We start from the raw sequence: 9,347 nt of genomic DNA on the forward strand, positions 1-9,347 counted from the left end.
GGTGCTTGATCCACCATTTCCCTTTTTTTCACGTGGTGCCAGATGCACCACCACCCCTTTTTTTTCATATATTTTTTTTTCTGTATAAATTTGGGTGATGGGTAGAGGAACTTCTGCAGGGAGCGGAGCAGGGAGGCCGAGAAGATGGTGCTTCGAGCTTCACGATCGGCTAGTCGTTTGACGGTGGTCGTTGAAGCTTTTTGCTATCACGGTGGTCATAGTGACGAGCTCGAGGGAATCTCTCAAGACACCCTACTCTCCCAACGAGAGTCTCGCCGAAGATCTCTGCCCATCACGAGCTCCACCATCCGTCAATCAACATCGTCGTCAAAAGCCCAGCCACGAACTTCATTGTCCTGCAAGCTTCAGGGAGCACGACCGTCCTCACTACTTGCTTCGACTTCAGCCTCCCTTTCTCAGTTGCTGGCTTCGCTGGCTCTACTAGCCCCGCCACTTCGGTCAGCCCATATCCGCCGTCAGAGATGAGCTTCACTGCTTTCTTCGTAAGATGTGTCTGCACAAACACAAAAGTTTGATGCGAAGCATGCTGAACTTGCAGCCCTCAAGGAAGAGATCAATCGTCTTGAACGTGAGTTTTCTTCTTACAAAAGTCGTGCACATGCGCTTCTCCAAAAGAAGAATGCAGAACTAGCTCTTGCCGTCAATAAGGGACTTGAGCTCCACAGATGACGAGGAATGGCTGGTGGAGAACGGCAAGAAGCGAGACTTAAGGATGGCGTTGACATCAGGATCGGGGAAGTCGAGATCGGTGAGAACTTCCGTGCATACGGTGTCCCAGAGGTCAGCAGTGAGGCGGATGAGGGCTCGAAGTTGATGACGGCGTTGTGACGACGGAAGCGCTGCGCAACAACGTCGTGGGCCTTCGCATCCATTTGGTTTCTTCTGGAAGACTGACGGAGACGACGGTTGAGAGTGGTGGTTGCGGCGTGTGCATCCATCACTGCTATTGCTGGTTCTCAGCTTGCAGGTCCAGGTGGGTATGAGTGCGTGGGAGCCATGGATTACTTCTGATAATCGGCAACATATTTTCTGGCATTCCTCTGTTATACCAAGACCAGTCAGATCCCAAAGCAGCAAGTGATTATCGGTACCCCCAGCCACCAATCTGCATTTTCTTCTTAACAAAGCATTAGCCAAGGCCTGTGCATTTCTCTTCACCTGGTTCATGTATGCTTTATACTCTGGAGTAGCTACTTGTTTTAAGGCGATGGCAAGAGCAGCAATATAATTGTTGTGAGGACCTCCTTGTAAGGATAGGAAAAACGTCAAAGTTTATCTTTTCCTCTAAATCATAATTGTTACTACCCTCATCAGTAGGATGTACACCTTGCTTCCTTAATTTTGTGCCTTTTCTGTAGAAAATAATACCTCCTCTAGGACCCCGGAGACTTTTGTGCGTTGTTAACGTAACAATATCACAATAATCAAAACGGGCTTGCACATTCCTTGGCTGCCACAAGACCGCTAATATGAGCCATGTCACACATCAACACAGCTCCGCATTTATCTGCAATATGCCTAAACCTGGCATAATCCCACTCCCTGGGGTATGAGCTACCACCGCAAATAAGTATCTTGGGACGATAATCAACCGCCCTCTCCTCAAGCTTATCAAAATCAATGTACCCTGTTTGCGGATTTACCTTGTAAGGGAAACTATCAAAGAATATCGAGGCAGTCGTTACCTTCTTCCCACCTGAAGTATAATACCCATGACTCATATGCCCTCCCGAAGGCGAATCCAAGCCCATAATCCTATCATTTGGGAGCAAAAGACCGGTGTAGACTGCGATATTCGCAGAGGTACAAGAATAAGGCTGGACATTGACACCCCATTTCTCAGGATCAAGACCAAAAGCTGCCAATGCGCGTTCATGACATAGCAATTCAATCTGATCAATATGCTGATTGCCCGTGTAGTATCTCGCTTCGGGCATACCCTCGGAGTACTTGTTCGTCAAGTGGCTGCCAAGAGCTTCCATCACAACTCTGCACACAAAATTCTCAGAAGCAACCAATTCAATACCTTTGAACTGCCGATGTTTTTCCTTCTGCATAATTTCATGGACCTCCGGGTCCGCAACCGAAGGGGGCTGGTTTATCGTCAATCAGCGTCTTCAGCAGAGTCCCCGACTCGGTGTCCCAAATCTTACAGGACCCGTCGTGGCTGGCGGAGATGACAATCGAACCGTCGCAATTGAAGCTCACGGCGGTCAGAGGCATCGAGTGAGCCCGGATAGCGTGGAGGCGGACCAGAGAATTACGGTCTTGTCGAGTGACGCCGAGGCCAGAAGGGTGCCGTCGTTGGAGTATTTGACGCAGGCGACGGGGTCTTCGTGCCCGCGGAGGATCTTGAGGTGGCGGTAGGGCCTGTAAGGCGATGCTTGGCCACTGCCACTGCTTGTCATCGCCTTCTTTGGCACCACCTGCGTAGCTGTTGAACTGGTTCTTGTGGTTGACTGAGTCGCGGTTGTACCGCCGGAACGAGTCGATGGGAGATGATGATGATGATGAACTGGACCCGAGCTTGAAGTGGAAGGAAGGTCTGGATTTGGTCTTCTTGCTAGGTTTGGAGAGCTTGGTCCAAGTGGATTTTGGGTTTTGAGAAGCTCCTTGCACAGCAAGCTCATTAGTTTGGAGTCAAGTGAAGATGGGCCTAGATGTTGATGACGAGGGAGTGGTTGAAGATGGGCTCCTTCTGTTTGAAGAGGAACTCAAGGTTTTAGGCTTCAAGCCATTGAGTGCTCATTGGGCTCACGATTTTGGCTTCATTCCTAACAATCTAGCCCACCATTATATATATATATATATATTTTAATAATACATTAATAACTTTTTTTTATACATAAACATATGTATTCATCTTTTTTTTAATAAAACATTTATTTATATTTTGATGTGACTGAACTTGAAATTGAATATTCAAGTTGCCTACGTACCCTTCCAAAGAAAGATGAATACATATTTTTTTGGTGTCGTTTGCAGTTTCAACTCGTGCAGACAAGGAGCATTTGGTGTCGTGTTGCAGTTTCAGCTCGTGCAGGCAAGGAGCGTTGGTGTTGCCTTTTATGCTCGTGCAGACCAGGAGCGTTGTGCCATGCAGTTTAGGCTCATGCAGGCAAAGAGTGTTGGTGTCGTTTGCAGTTTCAACTCGTGCAGACAATGAGCATTTGGTGCCGTGTTGCAGTTTCAACTAGTGCAGGCAAAGAGCGTTGGTGTTGCCTTTTATGCTCGTGCAGACCAGGAGCGTTGTGCCATGCAGTTTAGGCTCGTGCAGGCAAAGAGTGTTGGTGTCGTTTGCAGTTTCAACTCATGCAGACAAGGAGCATTTGGTGCCGTGTTGCAGTTTCAGCTCGTGCAGGCAATGAGCATTTTGTGCCGTGTTGCAGTTTCAGCTCGTGCAGGCAATGAGCGTTGGTGTTGCCTTTTATGCTCGTGCAGACCAGGAGCGTTGTGCCATGCAGTTTAGGCTCGTGCAGGCGAGGAGCCTTGGTTCGTGCAGTTTAGGCTCGTGCGAACAAGGAGCATCGGTTCGTCAAGCGATCTGAGAGAGTCGTTCCTCGCAATCTTCATAGCAAGGAGCCTTGACTGCGTAGTTGAAGAAGTCTTCTGGGAAGATGTCACGCATCGTGATGGGGATGGATGATCGTCGTGTCAAAGTTTCATTATCTCCAACACTTTCACATTGTTCTGGAAGTGAACATGAGCTGTTTTACCCCCTTTCCCATTGGTGAACTTGTGGAGAAGACATATGCTTCTTGTGCAGTTTCTTCGGAGTGACATAAGTCCATCCTTCAACTTCACTCGGCTTGACTGGCATGTTTTTGGAGCATGACCCTAGTGATTGAGGTGAAGATTTTGAGTTGACAGAGCCAGAAGTGACGTCTTCTTCCAGGATTTCGTCTTCTTTGTCTTCTTGGGCCTCCTCTTCAGTGCGGTCCTCTTGGGTTTGTTGCCGTGAAGGTTAGCCAGTGTAGATGATGGTGCGCCTCCTTACCTTCAGTGGTCCTTTTGTGTCGACTTCTAAAGTTCCTTGGCGCTTCATCCTTGAAGGAATCAAGCTTTGAACATCGTCTTTTCTTGCTAGACTGTTGAACTTCTCTCCCTTTGGCGTTGTCTTCCTGTTTCTAGAAGGCTTCTTAGTTTCTTCAAGTCTGTCCAAAGCCGACCGTTGTGGAGGAGATCTGGCTATGCCGCTTTGTTTCTTGGGTTTTGATAACCTTTCAAAGACAGATCTTTGCGGTGTTGGCGTCTCAAGCCTCTTGAAGACGGAAGTTTGGTCTCGACCACTGATGCGATCAAGTGCCGAAATTCTAGGTTTTGAATGATTCAGCTTTTCGAAAACTGAAGTTTGAAGGGCGGGTTTAGGCTCCTCTTTTGGCCTTGTCGCTTGTGGTCTTGGCTTCCTCGTTTTTTTGTAGGTCGCCGATGTCCACCCTTTCTTATCACCAGTAGATGCATCTTGTTTGCTTGCCCCCGGTGATGGCTGTGTAGGAGGTGTCATGTGACTTGAACATTGACGGGAATGGTCATGCATGCTTTGGAGATGCATATGATCGAGTGATTCAAACACGATAGCAGTAGTGTGTGCTGCAACCGTGTCTTCGAGGTCAAGCTCAATTTTCCCTTGTTGTGCTAGCTTCATGATGAGATCTTTCAGTATGAAGCACTTTTCAATTGGATGGCTGATGAAGCGGTGGAATTTACAGTATCTTGGGTTGTCGGTACGATTCATTTCTTCCGGCCGTCTGCACTCAGACAAACTGATCACCTTCTTGTCCAACAGGTCATCCAGCATGGCAACCATATCAGAGTCGGGGAATGGATAAGTCTTCTTCTCAAGCTCCTTCAAAGTGCGTCTACACATCTCTTGATCACGAAAAGCTTCAGTTTGAATTGCCTTGCCTCGTGTGGAGATTTTGACGGGAGATGTGTTGACCGTCATCGCTTCCTTGGTGGGTTTCCATGCAGCCTTTTCCACCTTTGTCCCAAGAACTTTGTTGTCCTTGTAGTCGGCGACCGGTTCTTTCTTCCCATGATGGGCGATGCTCAACTCCATGTCATGGCGCGAGTGGCCAATTCCTCGAAGGTCTGTGGTTTAATGCCTTGAAGGGTGTATTGCAAACCCCATTGCATGCCTTGGATGTACATCTCGATTGAAGAGGTTTCTGAGAGCCTGTCTTTACAGTCGAGGCTTAGAGTGTGCCACCTGTTGATGTAGTCAATGACTGGATCGTCCTTCCACTGCTTTGTGCTCGTTAGCTCTAGCATGCTCACAGTGCGGCGGGTGCTGTAGAAGCGGTTGAGGAATTCCCGCTCCAATTGCTCCCAGCTGTTGATGGACTCAGACTCTAGGTCCGTGTACCATTCAAAGGCGTTTCCTTTTAGCGAGTGCACAAACTGCTTGGCGAGGTAGTCCCCTTCGGTTCCTGCGTTGTTGCAAGTTTCAACGAAGTGGGCAACGTGCTGTTTCGGGTTTCCCTTTCCATCAAATTACATGAACTTTGGTGGTTGATAACCCCTCGGCATCTTTAAGGCGTCGATCTTCTTTGAATACGGCTTTGAGTACAACCCGGAGGTATTTGAGCTCCTTTCGTACTGTGCCTTGATGGTGTTGGTGATCATCTCTTGCAGCTGCTGGATAGAAAGAGATCCCATGAGTGCCGCTGCTTGGTATGGCTCCGGCTTCACATCGTTTTTCTCCACCTGAGGCTCATCTTCTTCGTCATCTCTTCTCTTTAGTGGATCATTCTCTGGGTCGGGGTTCTCGTCGTCCTGTGGCTCCAGTCGGCTGACGAGTGCAGCGATTTGCAAGTCTTTTTCTTTAACAATCTGTGTTAGTCTTACGATCGCTTCATTCATTTGAGCCAGTTGTTCTTCGATGGAGGTAACGCCGATGGTCATGACTTGTGCAACCAATAGACGTGACTTTCCTTTAGACATCCAAGATGTTGACGAAGAACGTCGTTGGCTGTTTTGGGATGTCATCTTGTGTGCCTCAGCAGCATGCTTCGGTGCCCCCAGCGAGGTCAGGTTGATGACAGACTCACACCTTTGATGCTCCCCTTGTTCTTTTAGCAGCACCAACTTTGAAGTGGCATGTTGAGGAGCGGTTGTGGCGCCAATGGATTGTCCGTTTGCGACAGAAGTGCTTAGGATCCTTCCCTCAGTGGTTGCGAGAATGGCTTGTCCCTTGCTTGATACCATTGACTTTGAGGTGTGCTTGGATTCCTTGAACGGAGAAAGAGATGGGAGGTAGAGATTGCCCCACTAGGCGTGCCAATTTGTAAACACGGAAAATTCCTGAAACGAAAGAGACAAGAACAACGTGCACAAAATAATATTTTGTATTTGATGGTTTTTGGGTTACAATCTCTCTCTATTTTGATCCTCTGATTCGATCTCCGTAAGGTGTTGATTTATGAATATGTGATTGATCCAAGGGCCGTCGAGGTTTGATCTTGGATGAACGTTCTTTAAGGGCCGTGGGCTTGATCTTTGAAAGTGGATTTGAGCGGATCTTCAAGGAGCCGTTGGGGCTTGATCTTGAGGATGAGTGTTTCTTCAAGGGCTGTTGAGGTTTGATCTTGAATAACGGTGATGAACGGATCTTCAAGGGGCTTTTGGGCTTGATCTTGAAGAACGGTGGCTTGTTGATCCAAGGTCCGTTGGGGCTTGATCTTGGAAGAACGATGAACGAAGAACGAAGAACAGTTTCTTCAAGGGTCGTCGGGGCTTGATCTTGAATTGGTGGATGATTGTTGATCCAAAGGGCCGTTGGGGCTTGATATTGGAAGAACGATGAGCGAAGAACGAATGAGGCTTTCTTGATTCTTCGGGAACCTAGATGCTTGAGAGGTTCGGAGCTTCAGAGCTTCAGAGCTTCTAGGTGTAATATGAAATTCTCCCCCCTCAAATGAATGAAATGGGCTTGTATTTATAGAATTTTCCAAGGCCTAATTTTGAATATAATATCCTAGATGAAATAAGTCGTTTTTGCCAGGTGTTGACACGTGTCCTATTTGATGACTTTTCCAACTCATTTCCATTTTCGTTGAGTCACACGCTACGTGTGAAATTTATGTAATACATGAGCGTTGACACTTTGATTTATCGGTCAACATTTATTTACCGAAATTTCAATGTCTACAGTAACAAATAAATAATACAAACAAATAATTATAATGAAAGTAGCTAACAAATAATTATAATGAAAGTAGGTAACAAATAATACAAACAAATAAATATAATGAAAGTAGCTAACAAATAATTATAATGAAAGTAGCTAACAAATAAATAATACAAACAAATAATTATAATGAAAGTAAGTAACAAATAAATAATACAAACAAATAATTATAATGAAAGTAGCTAACAAATAATTATAATGAAAGTAGCTAACAAATAATTATAATGAAAGTAGGTAACAAATAATACAAACAAATAAATATAATGAAAGTAGCTAACAAATAATTATAATGAAAGTAGCTAACAAATAAATAATACAAACAAATAAATATAATGAAAGTAGCTAACAAATAATACAAACAAATAAATAATATATTGTTACCTGATCCGCTAAATTTTCTCCACTTCGAATATTACCACTAGTTTGTGCCAAGGCGTCTCTCCACGTACTAAACGATTGACTAAGTAATTTCCAACGACTGGACATCGATTCTTTAGTTCTTTGCCCACCCATTTTATCAAGATAATTGGTATGAATAAGACTCCACATTTCTCGCAACTGCATCTCATTACCCGTAATCGAATTATGAGTAACTTGAACCCAACTAGTACACAACGCAACATCTTCAAGAAGCGTCTAATTCGTACCTACTTGAGTAGTCATTTTGTTGAAAAAAAATTGGATTGAAACTTTGAGAGAAAGATAGGAATGTGGTTGAAAGTAGTTGAGAAAATATGAAATTGTGGTGTAGGGTAGAAGATAATGAGAAGGTATTTATAGAAAAGTAAAATCAAAATTTTTTATAATTTTTCATAATTTGTTTTCTGATTTTTTTCTGATTTTTTACATTTTTTTTAATTTTTATTTACCTAATTAATCTCTGCCGTTGGATTTAAAAAAATTTAAATTCCAACACTCCAGATTGTGCCACGTGTCACAACGGTAACATTTTAGATTTTTAAATTGTTTTTTCTTTTTTCTTTTTAATTTACAAAGCCTAATAACGTGGACCGTTGATCTTAGATCAAACGGATGAAATTAAATGAGATATTTAAATGTTTTTTACCGTTGGAAATCCAACGGTCCATAAAATAGGACCGTTTCAATCGAACGGACATGGGGAAGCCACGTGGCTTCCCCAACGGTAACTTTTCAGAACTGAATTCGCGGGCCCCAGCCCTGTTTTTTTGTCGGACGACTTGCGCCCACGCGCGCGCCTGACGCAGCCCTCGGGCTCTCGGGCTGGCAATCCTCGACGGGCCTGCTCCTCGGGCCTCGCCTGTCGCTCGGGCTTCCCTATGCTGGAGGTCATCCCCCCAGCAATTTGCTACTGTTTGATCCACTGGCCCCCGAGCAACCTCCCCCGCTGGAGGTGCTCTTAGACAATATCCGTCTGTTTCAAGCAATGGTGACGACAACTGAATAAAGTATCTTTAGGCGTGCAATCATTTTGGAAATGTACTCCGATTTCTTGAGATGCGTCGTTAATCGTTTCAACGATGAGCTTGTTAGATGAGGATGGCATCTCAAGGACAGTTCGGCCGTCGGTGGTGCATGATAGATCAAAGCCATGATAACCGCACTGGAACGGCTGTCCTTTTAAGTCGAAATGGAAATCGGATGGCTGGACCGTGGTGTTCACAGTAACTTACTTCTTTGCAGTTTTCAGGGACTACTCTGTCGCCATACACTGTGCTTACAAATCGAGCATCTGCTATCATTAGAAACCAGCACAAGAAATTGATCAGAAGCATTCTATCCAATGAGAATATTGATTGTACAAGTTTGGTATCTTTGGTAATTCATATATATGATTGTGTATAAGATATGAGATTGCAGAAGTCCCCTATGTTTTGGGTAAATAAGTTTTGGGTAAATAATAATCTCTTTTTATATTCACCCCTTCGTTCCATTTCGTACCCCCCAAAACGTTTTTCTAAATTTTTTAAATCTTCCACCAATTTTGTTTTTAACAACTTGGTCGTGATTTGCTTAGATCATCTCTAACTCTTGGGTTAAAACCTAAATTTTTTAGCTCATAAAATTTAGATTTTAACTCAGAAACAGTTTTTCTCCTCCAACCATTCTAGTTAAATTTTTAGCCCGAGATTATTAAAAAATGAATTTAGGATCATTT

The 9,347-nt window shown here is 44.6% G+C and overlaps 1 protein-coding gene and 1 pseudogene across 1 annotated transcript in view; both read right to left on the reverse strand.

Annotated features, from left to right (window-relative positions):
• Window positions 1-9,347, reverse strand: part of LOC126589829 (rust resistance kinase Lr10-like) — a 60,764-nt gene that overhangs the window by 17,037 nt on the left and 34,380 nt on the right. The window lies entirely within an intron of this gene.
• LOC126589959 (serine hydroxymethyltransferase 7-like) lies at window positions 211-2,114 on the reverse strand (annotated as a pseudogene).

Source organism: Malus sylvestris, chromosome 2 (assembly GCF_916048215.2).
Source record: "Malus sylvestris chromosome 2, drMalSylv7.2, whole genome shotgun sequence".
NCBI classification, from domain to species: domain Eukaryota; kingdom Viridiplantae; phylum Streptophyta; class Magnoliopsida; order Rosales; family Rosaceae; genus Malus; species Malus sylvestris.